The sequence below is a fragment of the Pongo abelii genome, chromosome 4 (genome assembly GCF_028885655.2).
Source record: "Pongo abelii isolate AG06213 chromosome 4, NHGRI_mPonAbe1-v2.0_pri, whole genome shotgun sequence".
Taxonomy (NCBI): Eukaryota; Metazoa; Chordata; class Mammalia; order Primates; family Hominidae; genus Pongo; species Pongo abelii.
The window spans coordinates 105,529,163-105,547,598 of record NC_071989.2 but is presented as its reverse complement, the minus strand read 5'-3'; the positions used below and the strand labels follow the sequence as shown (position 1 = coordinate 105,547,598).

The following is an 18,436-nucleotide window of genomic DNA, read 5'->3' as shown; positions in this document are numbered from 1 at the left end:
TTCAGATGCAGTAACCATATTTTTAATTTAATTTAATTTAATATTTATTTGAGACAGGTTCTTGCTCTGTCACCCAGGCTGGAGTGCAGTGGCATGATCACAGTTCACTGCAGCCTCTATCCGCCTGTGTTCAAGCAGTGCTTCCACCTCAGCCTCCCAAGTAGCTGGGACTACAGGCACAAGCCACCATGCCCACCTAACTTAAAAAGGATTTTTAAAAGACAGGGTCTTGCTATGTTGCCCAGACTGGACTTCAACTCCTGGGGTCCAGTGACCCTCCCACCTGGGCCTCCGAAAGTGCTGGGATTACAGACATGAGCCACTGTGCTGGGACAATACTAATTGATTTTTACTCTCTAACCTCAAAAGGTTAATTAACATGCCCAAGATTACATGAAAATTCATGGAAGAAATAAAATTCCAACTTAAGTGTTATTTTTCTTTAAGTCTGGTATTTTGCTATTAAAGTATTGATTTTTTTCTGGATTTCCTGCCTAGTCCATTGTAATTGGCAATAGAACTCATGGGTTTAACCTCATTAACTTAATGTTCTAACTGTGTTAATTAAATTAGGACAAGCATGATTAGACATTGAATTCTACCTGAAAAACATAAGGGATCCTCAAAAATATTTTATTTTGCTTTCAAACTCATTAAAGAGCACTAGGCAACCAAAGTAGATACACATAATAAGAGGAATGAAAAGCTTACTTTGTCATCTGCTAACAACCCTCACAAAGCCAAGCCCAAAGTAATTTCATAGACACAGATTTCCTTAGAAACCCTAGGGTTATAGGTTAGTTGCAATTAGGATATTAATAACAACATTGACATAGGTAATAAAAAAACTCTATTTGGCCAAGAACAGAATGTTTGAGAGTTTCAGATCTCAGTACTTTGCCATGCAACCTATTGCCATGCAATATTAAGGTGGTTAATATTGACCTACTGGCTCCAAACTTATGTAAAGGAGTTTGTAATATTGGTTTATCATAGCTATCCTTGTTGAGTTTTTATTCTATGTCAGAAGTAAAAATGAAAGTGCTAAAAGAGAATATGGGCATAAATTATGAAACCTCAGCCATGCAAACCCTCCTAATTTTAATTGCACTATTTAAAAATATATCAATCAGCTATAAACTATTTCTTGGGTGGCTACAAAACCTATTACTGAATTGTTTCTACAAATATTTACAAAGCAAACATCCTGAGCATCTATTGATCTCTCACAAGAAACTCTGGGAAACATATCAATTCAACAAATCAATTTAAAATATACTTATTGATCTGCTAGTAGCGCCAAACACTGAAATACCTTTTACATATTCAAAAATAAGTATGAGTTGAGGCTTCTTGCCCTCAAAGAGGCATCAATCTAGGAAGAAGAAAATACAGGTAATTAAATAATATAATGTAAGTACATTCTTATCTGTGATTGTAAAAATTATAATCTCTCCTCTATATCTTCATGCAGCCCACAGTCCTAAAAGAATTCAAGCTCTCTGAAGACATAGATGAGGAAGTAATTAGTTCTACACTGTAGTGAGGGAAGTTAGAGAAAATGTTTTAGAAGTTAAAATTTTCAGCTGACTCCTTCTGAATTTCACGTGGACTTCCACAACTTAAAACCCTTCTGGCAATGGAAAATATTTGCTGTTTGTTAAGACAAATTATTTTACTCAGTTTTTCTCGTCCATTCAATCACTTAGAGTTTTTAGATTGCAAGTAACAGAAATTCACTTAGAGTAAATGAGACCACATAAAATGAATTAACTAGAATAGATGTGATGATCAAACCTAAGGAAATCAGAAGGACAGATCTTAGAAGAAAAACCAAAAAGGTTCTGGAGAACTCTTCCAGGATCTACATTACAGAAAGTGATGAATAGTTTCTTCAAAATGCTGTTATCGGGAAAAAAACAAATGGAGTTACAATCCTATGTTAAAAGGATGACATGAAATATATATGCAAAATAGGCATGTCATAAATATATAATTTAACAAATTATTATGAAGCAAATACCATATAACAGCTGCTCAGATAAACAGAACATTTATCAGCAGTATGTAGGCCTTTAATGTGTCCTTTCCTAATCAGAATCCACTCATTTATGACTGTGAAAATAATTTTCTTGCTGCTCCTAAACTTATGTAAAGTTCAAAAACAAGCAAACTATTATCTATTCTTTCTCACTATAATCAAAATCAAATTTTAGACAAGAAATAAGAGAAGAAATGAATAGAGAGTGAGTGAGAGAGACAGAGAGAGAGAGAAGGCCTGCAGAGAGGAGGGAAGAAAAAGAGATTGACTCAGGTATTCAGGTTGACCAAGCTTGGAAAACATCCTCAGCCTTGACTGACAATGCTAATAAAGACTAGATCAAGAGAGAAATAGTACTTTAAGTAATACATGATGTCAATAACAGCAGAAATGTGAACTCATGCTGGCCAGGAAAATTGATAAATGTCTACTATATCCATGAATTTTCCATTAGTGCCACAACAGCAACAGTTCATATATAGTAAAAGATTTTCAAATGTCAGGAAACTATCCAATTTAAGACCATATATCTTGACTCAATCAAAAATCAACATCTTGACTTTGACTTCTTCATGTTCTTTATATTGCGGAGTTCATTTAAGACCTCAATCAAATGCTACCACTTTTAAGAAGCCAACTAAAGCCCTTGCAACTCTCCTCTAGACTAAAAGTTGGTATTTACCAGTCAGTATTACATTCTCTTTATGCTAACTTTTATTTTTTGGGAAAATTTTATTGCATTTTGTTTCCATGTGGAAGCACTGACAACTGAAAAGAGGCAGCATGTTCCACTTACTTTTCTGAAAAACCGCATGGCTAGATTAACTTTCTCCCCACTCAGGACAGGATTGAATAAAACTTATCCACCACCCATCCCCCAGCAAAAGCTAAAAACGGGGAGTTGTGGCAATCACTTAAAAAAAATCAATGTGTAAGAATTCCCAGTTGGTCAGTAATCAGATTTGTTCTTTTTGCACTTGGAGGGCACTCCCTACCTCCTCACCCCTCCCAACCATCACCACCTCCCTCAAAGGAGACACGCAGAAAGTGCCTTCCAAATGGAAAACCTATTCTGTCCAGTGCCATAGGCTTAGATGTATCTGCCAATTCCAGCCAAAGGGATGGCCATCTGTCAACTTAGAAAGGTTGAGAGCTATGATGTCACCCCAGCATCATGGTCAGCTCCATGCCAGGATAACAGCCTCAAAGGTTAAAATACAGATAACACACCAGCACATACACATTTATGGGTGTTAAATACCAGAAAGTTAATCCACTTTAGAGATTTATCGAATGAGGAAAATAGGTTGATGGTAGGGCTGTATGTGTTGGGCACTGGTGCCTGTTGCACTCAGAATTAACACTGCTTAACTGACATCATGCTGGGGAAAAGAGGGAGATAGAGTGGTAAGAGAGGAAGTAAATGTAACAAAGGAACACAGCTTGCCTGAAATTATGTAATTTTTTTTCCTCTCTTGACTGTATAAGGCATTTTGAATTGGAAAAAATGTCTTTCCTTCACACTCTTCCAAATAATCAGAGGGAATATAAAAGCTGATTCAGAATACAAATAAAACCTGTTTCATCTTCGCCCCCACCCCACCTCCAAAAAAAATTATACTTCATACCCCAAGCCCATAAAGTACAGGGCAGGTAATTGATTTCCTAATTAGGAGGCAAACCATGTCCACCTTTGGGATGAGGCGGTTGCGCCAAGGGTCCCTTCTGAAAGCTCCAGCCCTGACCCTGACCTTTTCAGGCCTCAAAAGGTAAGCATCCATCTTCGGTGAAGTTTTAAGTCTCACTGGGGTGCCTGCCAGCCACTGCCTCCTGGGCAGTGGGAGGTCAGGACCCTCCTGGCTTTCCTATGCATCCCCTGCCAGGTGTCTAGACTGTTCCATCCACGTGCAGCATTAAGCTTCATTCAGTTGGTAGAAGTGGGCACAGACCGGAGACAGCACCTTCTACATTAGTCATGCCAGACAGGCCACAGAGAGGAAACCAGAGGCCAGAAAAGTGATTTTAAAAGGAAAAGAAAGAGCAGCTTTTGTCACCCAAAACTTCAAAAGGATGATTTTTAAAAAATAAAATGTGGGGACTTATTTTTTTTCCTCTGCAATGATGTGCCATTTTACTTGAGACATTAAAAAAAAAGGTTTAAGAGTAGTTGTTTTTTTGCTTTTTCGATTTAAACATTCATGGAAACAGATGGGACAGCAGTGCTGTGGTGTGGCTTGCATGTAAGTGGCCCCGCTGATCTGAGTCCTTCAGACTGCACACTGGTATGGGCCTGGCTTCCCTTGATCTGGCATGGCAAAAAGTCTCCATCTGCCTAGAGAGAAGGGGTGGCCAAAAACCGTCATGCCAGACAGATGTCTGTTCATGACAAATGTCATGTTCATCCATTTTGGTTTCTTAGCCCATCTTCTCTCTTCCTTTTTCAATTGTCCTAACAGCCATTTCCTCCATGCAGATGGAGTGCACCTGGGTCCCAAACATCACTGATGTGAAAATGAAGAAGAGCAGCCCCTCAAAGCACAGTGGGATGAGGAAGACCACCGTGGCGGGTGGAAAGAAGGAGCTACACTCTGTCAAACTGACTTAAAAGGGCCGCATTTTTTCATGAGGAGAGATACAGGCATCTGCCATTCCTTCCCTGTTCAGTTCATAGGCTTTGGGAGATTTGAGCAATCTTCTTCACAGCAATCCAGGAAGTGGAATCCACCACAGTGAGGGCAGGCAAGGAAATGAGAGCTGTGCACATGATAAACAGGACAAAGCAATTCTGGTTGTTCTCTTCGATGCAGATGTTGACCCAGGGACAGTGGGGTTCCACCCTGCAAATGCACCTCTTACAAACACTGTGGCGGTAGGCTCAGTCAGGCTTGATCCTGCAGCACTGGGACATGAGTACACCACATGCCTGGGCTTCATCTGTAAACTCGGGATGAATTATTTAGTGGCATTTCATTTAAGCACTGCTCTGGTGTCTGTCAGCATGGCCTGGCAGTGGGAGGCCAGGGCCAAGAAAGTCAGCAGGTTGAACATAATTCCATTGATGGTGCTGTATGCATAGTCTCGGGATGGAATCAGCATGAAAAAGAGGACCACAAACTCTGCATAGAGGACCAGAAACCAGGTGATGATGGCATAGGCAATGCCACAGCCCTTGTGGATAAATCACATGGTTCTCACAGGACCAGGGTAGGGAGGTCAGACAGGCATCTCCAGCTATGGGTACTCTGTTTTCCTCTCAAAGTCTCTGAAGCGGTGGGCGGGGACCAGCATCATAAGCTATTCTATCCCTACTGGCTTTGTGATGCAAGAGGCAGTTCCCCAATCTCAAGACCCCATGGGGCTCCTGCCTTTACCATTGTCACCTCCACCACCACATTCCCTTGAAGTCCTCAACCTGGGTCCTGGCCTTGGACTGTGGCCATGGCTCCTAGGCTGGAGGCCTGCTGCTCTCTGGACTAGGCCAGACATGAGGCCTCGTTCTGCTAACTCTTAATATAATTTCCATTTAATGAGCATCTACTCTGAACTATGCACTACGCTAAACATTTACAAGCACTAACTTTGACAGTAACCCCAGGAGATAGATACTCTTATCATCCTCATTCTACGGAAGAGGAAAATGAGGGTTAAATGTATTAGGAGAATTTTTACAAGAACTGTCCTCCTTCTTACATGATCCAGGGCACAAAGTCGAAGTGCATCGATCACCTGATTGGTATGTTAGATACTCTTAACAGAGCTTGTAAGTACCAATATTAGAGAAGGAAATTTGGAAACAGAAAGAAACATTCTAAAAAGTAAATTGAAATGTGTTTGCCATTTTAAGGTATTGTATCGGAAATAGTCTATGTTAAACAAGGATTATTATCTTAAACCAGATTTGTCAAACTTTATGACAGGAAATATATTGAATTTGACAGCAAAAAAGATTTCTTTGTAGAAGTAAGTAACACCAAGAAACAGCACCTAGTTTTTGAGAAAATTTAAATTCAATTTTGTATCACCTATTATAAGATATCTCTATCCCAGAATTTTGATATTAATTTGTTAAAAGATGACATATTTGGTGGCACTTTGTTATGTTAATAGGCTCCAATGAATCATATTTCTCAGCATTCACATCACTGATGTTGCCCTCCCACATGTTCCTGGTTATGTGACTTGCTTAGGAGAATGAGAAAACCACGTACATAGTGGGGCTTGTCCTCAAGGAGTATTGCTGCCACCATTCTAGACTTCTTGAAGATCAAAGACCACATGGAAAGGAAAGCAGCCATCACAAATGTCTCAGTCAAGCTGAGCTCCCAACAGCCCATCTAGCTGAATGAACCTGCATGAGAGAGCCCAGGATAACACTGCGGAGCCACCCACCTAACTCAAGGAATTGCAAGAAATAATGTGTTTTTTTGTTGTTGTTGCTTTAGGTCAGCAATAGACAATTGACTTGTAAAATGGTACCAGAATTGGATGGTTGCTAAAACACTCTCCTAAAATTTGTGGTATTGGTTTTGAGACTGGGCAGTGAGTTGAGAGGAGTTGAGAGGAACCTGCTATTAGAGGCTAGAAAGATGTTTTGGTATTGAAGCAATGACAAACTGTTCTCTGCAGTCTTTGGAGATAGAGAATAAGCCTAATGGTTCAGTAATGAATCTGTGGATCTAGCTAAGGAGAATTCTAGGCAGAGTTAAAAGTGTCAATTTTCTTCTTTGGCTGTATATGATAGAATAAAGAGAAAGAGGAGCTAAAAGGGGGATTTTACTTTATAAGGGGAATGTAAAGAATATGTAAAGAAGCTAAGAGTTGCTTAGTTGAAAAATCAAAACATTTCACATAATCTCCAGAGAGCAGAGAATTCTCATAAAAAGAAATGCCTTTAAAATAATTATCAAATCAGTGTTACAGCTCTAATACCCTTTGTTAAGACCTCAAGACAATTGAAGGAGGTGCCTAGTAGACCCTTTCATCTAGAACAAAAGGCTCTTTAGAATCTTATAAGCTTTGTCCCACAGCAGCCATACATGGAGTCTAAGGGAAAGAAAGAGGTCTGCCTTAAAAATAATTGTAAATGTGGCTTTGGGGGTCATCAAGTGAACTCTATCTGCCTTGCAGAAATATCACAAAGTTTTTAAGAGAATGTATCAGTTTGTACTGAAAAAGATAGAGACAGTTTGAAAAGAAAAGAAGCCATTGTCTCCCCTAATTTACTGAGGGTTAGTAGACTGATAAAGCTACTCAGCTGCAAATGTAGGTCATTTCTTATTTGAAAAAAAAAAAAAAAAAAGACATCTCATAGGCCAGAACTGGATTCTCAGAGATAAAAGCCAAGAATCACAGAAGACAATGCTTTAGAGAATGACTCCCAGCTCCCAGGAACAGAACTAGGCCCTGATCAAGGAACATTCCCTGCTTTCAGTGTGGCTTGTGCCTGTCTGGCATTTAGAGTTGCTATGATCCAATGATTGCCATGTTCTCTTCCTTTCTTTTTTTGAATGGGAGTGTCTATTGCTCTCATTGCTACCTGATTCATTGTTGTGTGTTAAGTATGTGAGGGGCAAATAGCTTGTTTTTGTAAATAATGAGGATTTATATCAAAAGAGCTCCATCCAAAATACCTCATCCATATCCAAACCTGATTCTGTTTATTAGATCATAAACTCCCTAATTGATGCTATGACTGGATGAAGCCATCAGTGTTTCAGAGGTGATGAGTGTGTTTCGTGTATGAAAAAGACGTGAATCACTAGAGCCAGAAGCTGGACTGTGGAAGATTGCTGCCAAAATAGAATCCAGTGAATCACACCTTCCTGTAACCACATGCTTGTGATACCTCCTCCCTCATGGGATTTGCTTTTGCCAATGGAACATCAAGCATTTGCATATTGGGGCTTCCTCTCTTGAAACATTGCTGCCCTATGTGAGGAAGCCTGGTCTAACCACCTGGAGGATGAAAGACCACATTTAGAAAGACACAAAGCCATCTCAGTTTTCTCAGCTGAAGTTAGTTCCCAGCCAATTTTTTAGATGGGTACAGCTGTTCAAGTAAGCCCAGGTAAATATAGCAAAAGAATTACCCAGTTACAACTTAGGGAACAGTATCAAAGCTTTCTGGAGCCTTTTTCATGCCTAACTAATGCTGAGAAATAGTAAACATTCAATTATTGCTGGCTAATTGATTGAGCCTTCCATATGATTGTTTTTCTTTTAGGGATACCTTAGTTTTCAATAATTTATACATCTATAAATAAATATCATACCAAAATTATCTTTAGACAGTAGAAGTTTTGATAGTTATTCTTAGTTCTCTGGTACCACCAAAATAGGTATTTAATTTTGAATATTAGTTTTTTACCTCCCATTTTTTAAGCATGTTATGATGTACAAGTAGAAGAGATTTGTTGAGAATTTTATAGCCCAAATCAAGTTCAAATCACTGACCCATACACATTCTTGTTTAACACTTGGGATTTAATTAAAAAGTCTGGATTTATCCTGAATAATGCTTTGATAGAGCTATGAGGGCAAGAAAAGGAGGATGAGAGAAGCTCATGTTAAAATGTCACAGATTCCTACTGTTATTACCGTGTTTCAGTAGTTTTTCTCAAATGAATGCTTCCAATTTGTTATATTCCCTTAGTCAATTTCCAGAAATTGATGTTTTTGACAGTTTTGTCTAGTTTTATCATTGCATTACATGGAGAGAATTTGCTAAGCTCCTCACTGAGCCATTCTGAAAGTCCTATTTCCCCATTGCTTCTGTTTGAAGAGTTCTTACTTATTATCTTCTTACTATTTTCCAAGTAACCTATCAATATTAATGTATATAGATCTATTTATATTACAGTGTACATTATTATTTGCCACCAATTTCTTCTTCATCTTATTCTATCTTTAGGATTCTGTTCTGGTTCATTTTGTTGGTTTATTTTGTTCATGTAATTATTCCTTAAGTATTTTCCTCAGATAACAAGTATGAATTATATACTCCATGTTCAATGTCTTAGTAACAAAAAGAACTTTGGCACACATGGGCATATTATTCACTGGGGAACTTTCACTTCTGTGGGTGATCTGAGATAGAGGCTTTAAGTCCCATGCAAATGAGCACATGAGCTTTCCCTGAGTCTCTTTTAAAAATCATGGTGGTGGCTCACGCCTGTAATCCCAGCACTTTGGGAGGCCGAGGCAGGTGGATCACGAGGTCAGGAGATAGAGACCATCCTGGCTAACACGGTGAAACTCCGTCTCTACTAAAAATACAAAAAATTAGCCGGGCGTCTTGGCAGGCACCTGTAGCCCCAGCTACTTGGGAGGCTGAGGCAGGGGAATGGCGTGAACTCAGGAGATGGAGCTTGCAGTGAGCAGAGATCGCATCACTGCACTCCAGCCTGGAAGACAGTGAGACTCTGTCTCAAAAAAAAAAAAAAAAAAATGAGCAAGGAAAATATTACACCAAACCTGAAAAGAATCCTGGAAAACTCTGCTTCCTTCCTGACCCTGAGACATATTAGGAGGCAAATCAAGTGATGTGTAAAGACATGATTCCTTTCAAGGGATCAGGACTTCAAGTCTACCAGCTTATGGGGAAAAACCTAAACTCATGTTTTGTGCATGAAGAAAAGACTTGATTAATAAACTGACATAAACTTGACATAAAAACTGGACTAAAGCTGAATAAAAGGTTGTGGCTCAATTAAAAGTATGCCCAATATTAACTAATGGGGATAGTTTTATTATCCACAGCATTCAAAGACTCTTAAAGGAAGAAAATGACCAGGGAAGATGAATTCATAAAAAAATTATAAAAGATATGAGAAAGCCTAATACCAACCATATAACCTTGGATTTTATAAAATAAACATTTGCAACTAAATGACTATAGCAAATAGAACAATCTGAAAGGGTATCAAAAATAAATACATTTCATGTCTAAAACAACTATATGAAGATATTCACACAACAAAACAATAATAGAAAAATGTTGAAATGAGAAGAGCCAGATGTGAAAACTATACAAAAAATGCTTAATGTAAAATATAGTAATTGAAATAAAAATTGTTCAACGTTGATCAAGTGTGGATGAGATATTGCTAAAGAGAGAATTAATGAATGAAATAGTTAAGGAAATCATTCAGACATAGGAAGATAAAATGGAAGAAAATGTGAAAAAAAATCATGAAGAATATATATCACCATCCTGGATTTCTTTCTGAAACTCCAAACTTGTATATTCAACTGTCAGCTCATCCATTTACATACTTGGATATCTAAGACATTTCAAACCAAGCATGGCTAAAACTGATCTTCTAATTCTCCCACCAAAAGCTATTTTATTCACTGTCTTTCCCATCTCAGTTAATGCCAGTTCTAACCTTCCAGTTAATTAGGCCAGTTACCCTGGTGTAAGCTTGAAGTCTCCGTATTTTCCTATGTTAAATTCAATGTATCATCAATTTGTTGACTCTAGTTTCAAAATATATTCAATATCTGACCACTTCTCACAATCTCCACTACTACCTCCCTGATTGCCAGAGTTCATCTGGATTATTTGTTAAAAGTCTCTTATCTGGTCTTCCTGTACTGCCCTTGCTGCACTATAGTCTATTCTCAACACAGAAGCTAAAATGGTATCTTTGTGGTATAATACGATTTATATCTAGTCTGTACTTAAAACTTGATAATTTCATTTCCATTAGAGTAAAAACCAAAATCCTTCAAGTATCTACATAATCTGCCACCTGCACACTTATTACCACCTCTCTATCTTCATCTCTTTGTCTCTCCTCTTCCTCATCACTCACTCTGCTCTAGACACAGTGGGATTCTTGCTGTTCTCTGATTATATCAGGCATGCTTTTCCCTTATGACTTCATCTTAAGCCGTTAGTTCTTTCTAAAACATCCCTTCTCCAAATAGCTGTGGCTAATTTCCTCATCAAGTTAACTGCTCCAGTATCAACTTTCCAGTGAGACCTATTTGAATATTCTATTTAAAATTCACCCCATCGCTAATCTCAAGCACAATGGCTAATAATTAAATACTTAATGTCAGCAACTATTATATTTTATATAAAACTTATTGATGAAATGCAATTGGATAGACAATGGCAACATGACAGAACATTAAATTGAAAAAGTTACTTTATTTCAATTAATTGTGTGAGTTATTTAGGACACATATAACACTGCATTATATTGTCTGTAGAAGATCGAGGCTAGCAAAAGGCTTTATGAACTTACTCTGGGTACAGAAACCTGAGCCAAACTGATTTAGATGTAGAATTCATAGGGGACAGAAGGGAGTGAGGATAATGAGCCCGGTCACCCCAGTCACCCACAGGAGTTATAAACTCAAATACCAGTAGGAACCAGGCTGACAACCTAAATGTGCGTGCTAGCCTGTGGCAAAGAAGAAAGTATGTAACCAGCAAAGAAAATCAAACACATGACCCATGAGCTACACTTCCTAGTGGAACATGATTCCTGACTTACTTCCATTAGAAAATGGTAGGTCAACTGACCTACTGTTGCTTTGTTTCTGATGTAGTTTTATTATTTGGTAAGACAGTTTTGGAGAGGGAGAGCACTTGGATATCCTTTTAATACGAAAGAGTTAGTGGTTCTGCTTCTGTGCTTAATGTTTTAACTGAAAGAGTCACTTTTAAATTTAGAGTCTACACTTTTATTCTAAAAATAAATTGAATGCTCGGACTTAATCAGGCATTGCTTTTGTGATTCCAAGTCTTTGTGGGCTTCAACTATGGTTTTGCTTATGTGCAACCCAGACTCTTGCAGGAAAAGATTCTTGGAAGTGACATAGAATTCTTGCCATATGGTTTGCACATGCATTTTCTGCATGCATGGCTAATTCAAGGACATGAGAAAACATACGCAAATGCTATTGGGCATGGAAATTTAGACATTTCTTTGAAATGTTGACCTTTAAATGTTTACCACCTGTAGTATACAGGATATGATAACATTTCCTAAAACTACAAATCTTCATTGTAAGTATGACTGGAAATGATCATCCTCTAAAAAGAGGAAGAATTCTCATCCTCTGTACACAAGAGGTTATCTCTACTAGATCACTTTGGAATGAGAATATTTGTTCATCCCAATGTTGTTGTTGTTTGATAGTTGACTTAAATCACCATTAGAAATAAAATGTCCATCATCCTACAACTCTCAAAGATAAACTATAAACAGATAACAAAATGTTCAAGATAAAGTTTTGTGCCACAAAGATTAAATAAATGCTGTCATTTCTTAGTTTTCTGCTCTAAGGATGAACAATAAAAAAATATACATTATCCTGATTTTATAAACATAATGCTTTGTTATGCATTTAATCTGAAACAGCATCACCTAAGGAAATCATCTAGCTGTGGAGATTTAAAAAATCTGTGACACTACAGCTATGAATTTAGGAATTATTATTTTAATTAAAATTAGCTGAGCCAGGTGGGATAAATCTTTTTTTTCCTCTGAGCCTCTGTTTATACATCTGTGAAATGAGCTTAATAATGCCAACCTTAGAGGTTGTTATAAGTATCAAATAAGATAATGTAAATCAACAGATTTTAAAATTATGAGGTATCATCCATTGTCTGGTTTAAAGTGGAGGTAGATCAACTCGGGGCTGAATCTTAATTCTTCCACTTGCGTGCTGTATGACCGTGAATAATTTATGCAGTAATTCTGGTGGTGGTGGGAGTGGGGTTGTTTCTATAGCATATTACAATCCTATCTCCCACTTCCCAGAGTGTTTTCTATTCTGTACACTAGATGATTGCTTAATGGTAACTAAGGAGTATGATGGACAATAGCACGCAGTTTAACTGAATTGGCAAATATCTATGGTTAATCAGATTATCCATATGCCAATAACTAAAATTAGCTTATATTTTCTGAGGAGTTATTCTGCACAAAGAATCTCATAAATATACAATATAGATTATATGATTTTCACAATATTCTCACAACCCTTATGAAGTACATAACACTGTGACCTCCAATACATAATAAAACTGATGATCAGGCAGATTAAGTGACTACAAGACAACACAGAGTAAGCAGAACTAGTAGAAATAGAAATACAAGGAAGATTCTTTTTTCCCCTCACTTCTCAGTTCATAAAATTTGACTATTAATATATATCAGCAATTGTCATAGCAAAAAAATATTTCACTATATTTTCTTACTATGTGAGATGAGTGTGATGACTGCTACACTACAGAACCCCTCTATATTTTTTTTACCATGGCCATAATAAATGCTTAGTGACTTTGGCAATATGTGAAGCATGTGTATGTATCTCATCTGCCGTGTGTGCGTGTGTGTGTGTGTTTGGTATTTAATTTTAGAATCCACTCTTTACTAAAACTACTAACAAAACTTACACGAAATAAAATTTTTCAGCATTGTGATGTATGGATGGTGGGCCCTACAATATGAATGGAGACCAGAGAAATAGAGAATGAGCTCAATGCTTATGAGGGAAAAAATTTAAAGTCAGAAGGATATGGTAAGTGATGGCAAGAACCTGACAGCTGAGCCACTACTGTAGACATCAAGAATGCATTGTAATGCTCTTACCTTGATTCCAAACATGACTATAGTATCATTCTGGTGTTTGTTTGTTTGTTTTGTTTTGTTTTGTTTGAGACGGAGTCTCACTCTGTCGCCCAGGCTGGAGTGCAGTGGCACGATCTCGGCTCACTGCAACCTCCGCCTCCCGGGTTCACGCCATTGTCCTGCCTCAGCCTCCTGAGTAGCTGGGACTACAGGCGCCCGCCACCATACCCGGCTAATTTTTTGTATTTTTAGTAGAGACGGGGTTTCACCGTGTTAGCCAGGATGTTCTCCATCTCCTGACCTCGTGATCCACCTGCCTCGACCTCTCAAAGTGCTGGGATTACAGGCGTGAGCCACCCGCGCCTGGCCCACTATAGTATCATTCTTAACACAGTGTTGTTGGATAAAAGGAAAACGTATTTGTCATCCATAGCCTAGACCAGAATTCTAAACTGTAATTGTGCATTACAGTCACTGGAGAATTTCTAAGACATACCAATACCCTGGCCTTGCCAGCAATTCTGATTCATTTGGTCTCAGTGAAATCCAGGAATCTATACTTTTTTTTAAAAGTTTGCAGGTGTTCTAATATGCAATCAAATTAAGGAACACTGACTAAGGTTGTAGATAGATGCAGTCATCAGTTTGTTAAAAGGACAGCAAAGATAGACAAAGAATGAATTGACACAGACCTTTCAGAAAAGGGGACTATTAAAAAATAATTAACCATGAAATTTGAACTCTAAATATTTTTAAATATGAATATGAAGCATCTCTAAAGAATTTAATGGTATTTAAAATATTTAGTGTGCTTAATGGAGGATATGAAGTGGAAACAAAGGCAAGTCTGTCTTTCTAGCAAACATTTAGCAGTCTGCTAAAGGGACTGGTAGAACATTTAGGAGAGGTGAAAATAAAGGTGGGGTGAGGCCTGCAAGCCAGAGAGACAGGCCAATGTCAGAGCCAGATTTTAACTACAAAATACACATTATTTTCTTTTCAGCTCATATTCACTTCCTATAAATGGTGATTACTTCTTTAAAAATTTTTATGTTTTATGTTCTATAAAATTCTTCTTAATAGTGACAATCATTTTGGCCAATGTAAAATACAGCAGAATTTTGGAGTAACTTCTTATTTAACATTTTTTCCTTGAAGAGTACCAACAGAAATAGATAGGACGTGTAGTACATATTCACCCACTGTGATCTGAAACAAGCAACATTTAACATTCCATTCTTATCCCTAATCTACTAAAAGTAAAATTATTACGCTAGACATTTGTGCCAGTGACAAATTACAAGAGAATCTTCAGGACACTCAATGGTCTTTTGCAGAAACTATAGTCAAACTGCCAGTTTCCACTGACATTCTCCAACAATTTGGCCCTTAAAGACTTGGAGTTACAAATCAGTAGGTTTCATCTCGAACATCTGTGGACATTTAAGTTCACTGGAAAATTGGCAAAATTATCCTAAGGAATAAAAGACACTTAACAGTGATATCAGTCATCCATCATCTCTCACAATCATTCATGCCAGCAGAGCAACAGATTTAGAAAATTGGCATTGGGCTCACTCTCTTGTTTCCTCATTCCTGTCAGACTCACCTTTCCTCTCTTACTCTCAAGTGCCATACAAGGTGTTTTCGTAGCATAAATTGCTCACGTGAACACTCATCACAACTGATTGATGGTGAATGCAAAGCATTAAGAAATGCCTCCAAGTGACCCCTCATCAAACATGCCCCAATGCTGCCCTAAACCAAAATGGGAATGTGAGAGTAAAACAAGTTATATCAGGCAAATAGGAGAAAAGGAAATGGAGAAGGCTTAAGAGAGAAAATTATTTAACTTTACTTGATTTGCCCAACTTTACACTGACAGTAAATCCAGCACTGTACCACTAAATATGCAGGATTTATGCCAACCCCTTTTCTCTAAATGAAGTAAATGAAAAAAATCATCCTGTGAAATATCTTATGGATTAAATAAATTGACAGTAAATAAGCAATAGTAAAATTTGAATCTGTAGATTATTTTACTTTTGCTTTTCAAACAGTCTATTTAAGACCAACAGCTCTCAAAGAGTGGTCTGAGACTATTGTGAGCTCCTGAGACTTTTCAGGGAGTGCACAAGGTCAAAATGATATTCATAATAATACTAAGATATTATTTCTCCATATCACTCTCATTTTCTCATAAAAATATTTTAGATTTTTCCAGAGACTACACAATGTATCCAAAATAATCTGAAAAGGCTACTCAAATAGTTCTCCCACTTTCAACTGAATATTTATGTGAGGCTAGATTTTCTTGATACACTTTAACCTAAATAATAAATTGCAGCAGATGAAGGCAAGAGCATAATTAGTACTGTAGTTACTTTATATTAGGCCAGACATTTAAAAAATTGCAAAACTGTAAAGCAAAGACACTATCCTTGAAATTTTTATTAAAATGTTAATTATATCAACAAATATTGGACTTATTATTGTTTTACTCAAATGATTATTAAATTATATGTTTAGGCTGGGCACTGTGGCTCCCGTCTGTAATACCAGCACTTTGGGAGGCTGAGGCAGGTGGATCGCCTGAGGTCAGGAGTTCAAGACAAGCCTGGCCAACATAGTGAAACCCCAACTCTACTAAAAATACAAAAATTAGCCAGGCATGGTGGCACATGCCTATAGTCTCAGCTACTCAGGAGGCTGAGGCAGGAGAATCACTTGAACCCAGGAGGCGGAGGTTGCAGTGAGCCGAGATCACGCCACTGTACTCCAGTCTAGGTGACAGACTCTCAAAAAAAAAATTATAGGTTTAAAATGTCTCAGTTTTAATTTTTAATTCCGCAAATATAAATTGATATAATCCACATAAACAAGAGCTTTTTGAGGCTTTCAAAATAATTTTTAAGGCGTCTTGAGAAAAAAAGGTTTGAGATTTTCTGTTTTAGACTATTCTTATCATCAATTCATCTTATTACATTTTGCATCATTTCTAATTATTTTTTCTTAAAAAGATAATTGTGCAGCTAGCACCCGTATCTCGGTTTCTTATACCACTATTCAATTAAAAGAATCAGGATTTGTTGGATAAATGGCTGGTTCTAGGACTCGTGCAGGAAATATACAAGATAAACCAGGAGCATCTTGTAGTGCTAGAAAGTAAGGAAGTGTTAAAACAAACAAACAGCAAAGGAAAAAAAAAATTCCAAACCAATCCAATAAATGTGGTATATCAAAAAAGTTACCAGAGTCAAATGAAAGAGCCTCCAATGGTCAAAGTTGGAACAATCTGAGCAACAAAGCAAAAAAAAAAAAAAAAAAAAAATAGTATTGGATTGTAACTCAAGGTATAAAACATATATCCATTATTCTATACTGGTATAAATAAATACTTCACTAAATAAATGGAGGAGAAAAGACAAATTTCCTGTGCAGAATTCAAATAATTTATGTAGATATGCATCTTTCAAGGAGCTAGAGCATAACGCCCCGTACCTTAAGTGAGCTTTCTTCCTAAGAGTTTGGAAAGGCAGTTGGGGGAAAAGAATAACTTTACATCTGGAGAAACCTGCCTAAGACTACCTCAGACAATTGACCAATGTTAACATCAACAATGACAAGTAATGTTTATAGTCTGTATCCTTTATATGATGTGATGAAAATGGCATTTTACCTTTGTCATCTTCCTCCTAAAAACCTGTAACCCTAGATTAATCATAAGAAAAACATCAGACAAATTTCAGCAAAGGGGCATTCTACAAGACATCTAACTAATACTCTTCAAACTATCAAGGTCATCAAAAACAAAGAAAGTCTGAGAAACTGTCACTGCCAAGATGAGCCTAAGGAGACGTGACAACTGTAATGTGGTGTTGTGGGTGAGATCCTGGAACAAAAATAGAACATTAGGCAAAGAAAAAGGAAATCTGAACAAAATATAGCTTTAGTTAACAATAAAATATCCATATTGGTTCATTAGTTATGATAAATGTATCATATCAATGTGTTAATAATAGGGGAAATGGGGTGCAGGGTTTATGGGAACTCTCTATAATATATGCTTGATTTTGTCTTTTAAATCTAAACCTGTATGAAAAAATTAAGTTTTTTTTTAAAATTAATTATAAATATATTACATTTTGTACACATTCTAAGGTGGTAAACAGAAGAAGGGAAATAATAATTGAGGGACTCTACATCGCTGTTTCTCAAAATGTTGTCCTAGGAATACCTGCATGAGAATATTCTGAAGGAGCACAATAAATCAGATTTCTAGAACCTCTCCTGCCAAGTCCTGCAGAAACAAAACTGTGGGAAGGAGAGTTCAGGAAACTTCATTTGAACAAGTTTGAATTCCATTGGTTAATGAAGTATTCTACCTTAGTCTTAAAAATTGTTTTAGCATATTTATTTACTTCAATAAAAGCAGCAAAAATAATCTGACCAAATAACACAGAAACAGTAGGTCAAACAAGTAAAAGCCTTCCCAAAGAAATTTAATAAATAAATTAGGTTTATATACTTTAATTATTTGTAATCAGATCAATCGTGATTATTTTCAATAACATGCCACAGAGATTGTCAAAATAAATCTCTCAATACTAACTCAGTAGATAACTGATGCTTGTGTAAGTTGGAGCAGCAGAAAGTTATTCATCACTCATGTACCTGAATAGAATATCACCCTAAAGTGAGTTATGTTCATCTTATTATACCTAAGAATACCCAGTGAATGAGTGTTAACTTCACCTAAATTTGATTCAACTTGAAATATATAATGTGAGTAGAGAGCTGCTTC

General features: G+C 37.0%; 1 long non-coding RNA gene and 1 pseudogene across 1 annotated transcript in view; both read right to left on the bottom strand.

Moving 5' to 3' along the window:
• LOC112133515 (uncharacterized) overlaps nucleotides 1-18,436 on the bottom strand; it is a 298,342-nt gene that overhangs the window by 217,542 nt on the left and 62,364 nt on the right. The gene's annotated exons all lie outside the window — the stretch shown is intronic.
• LOC100440926 (palmitoyltransferase ZDHHC3-like) lies at nucleotides 4,266-5,332 on the bottom strand (annotated as a pseudogene).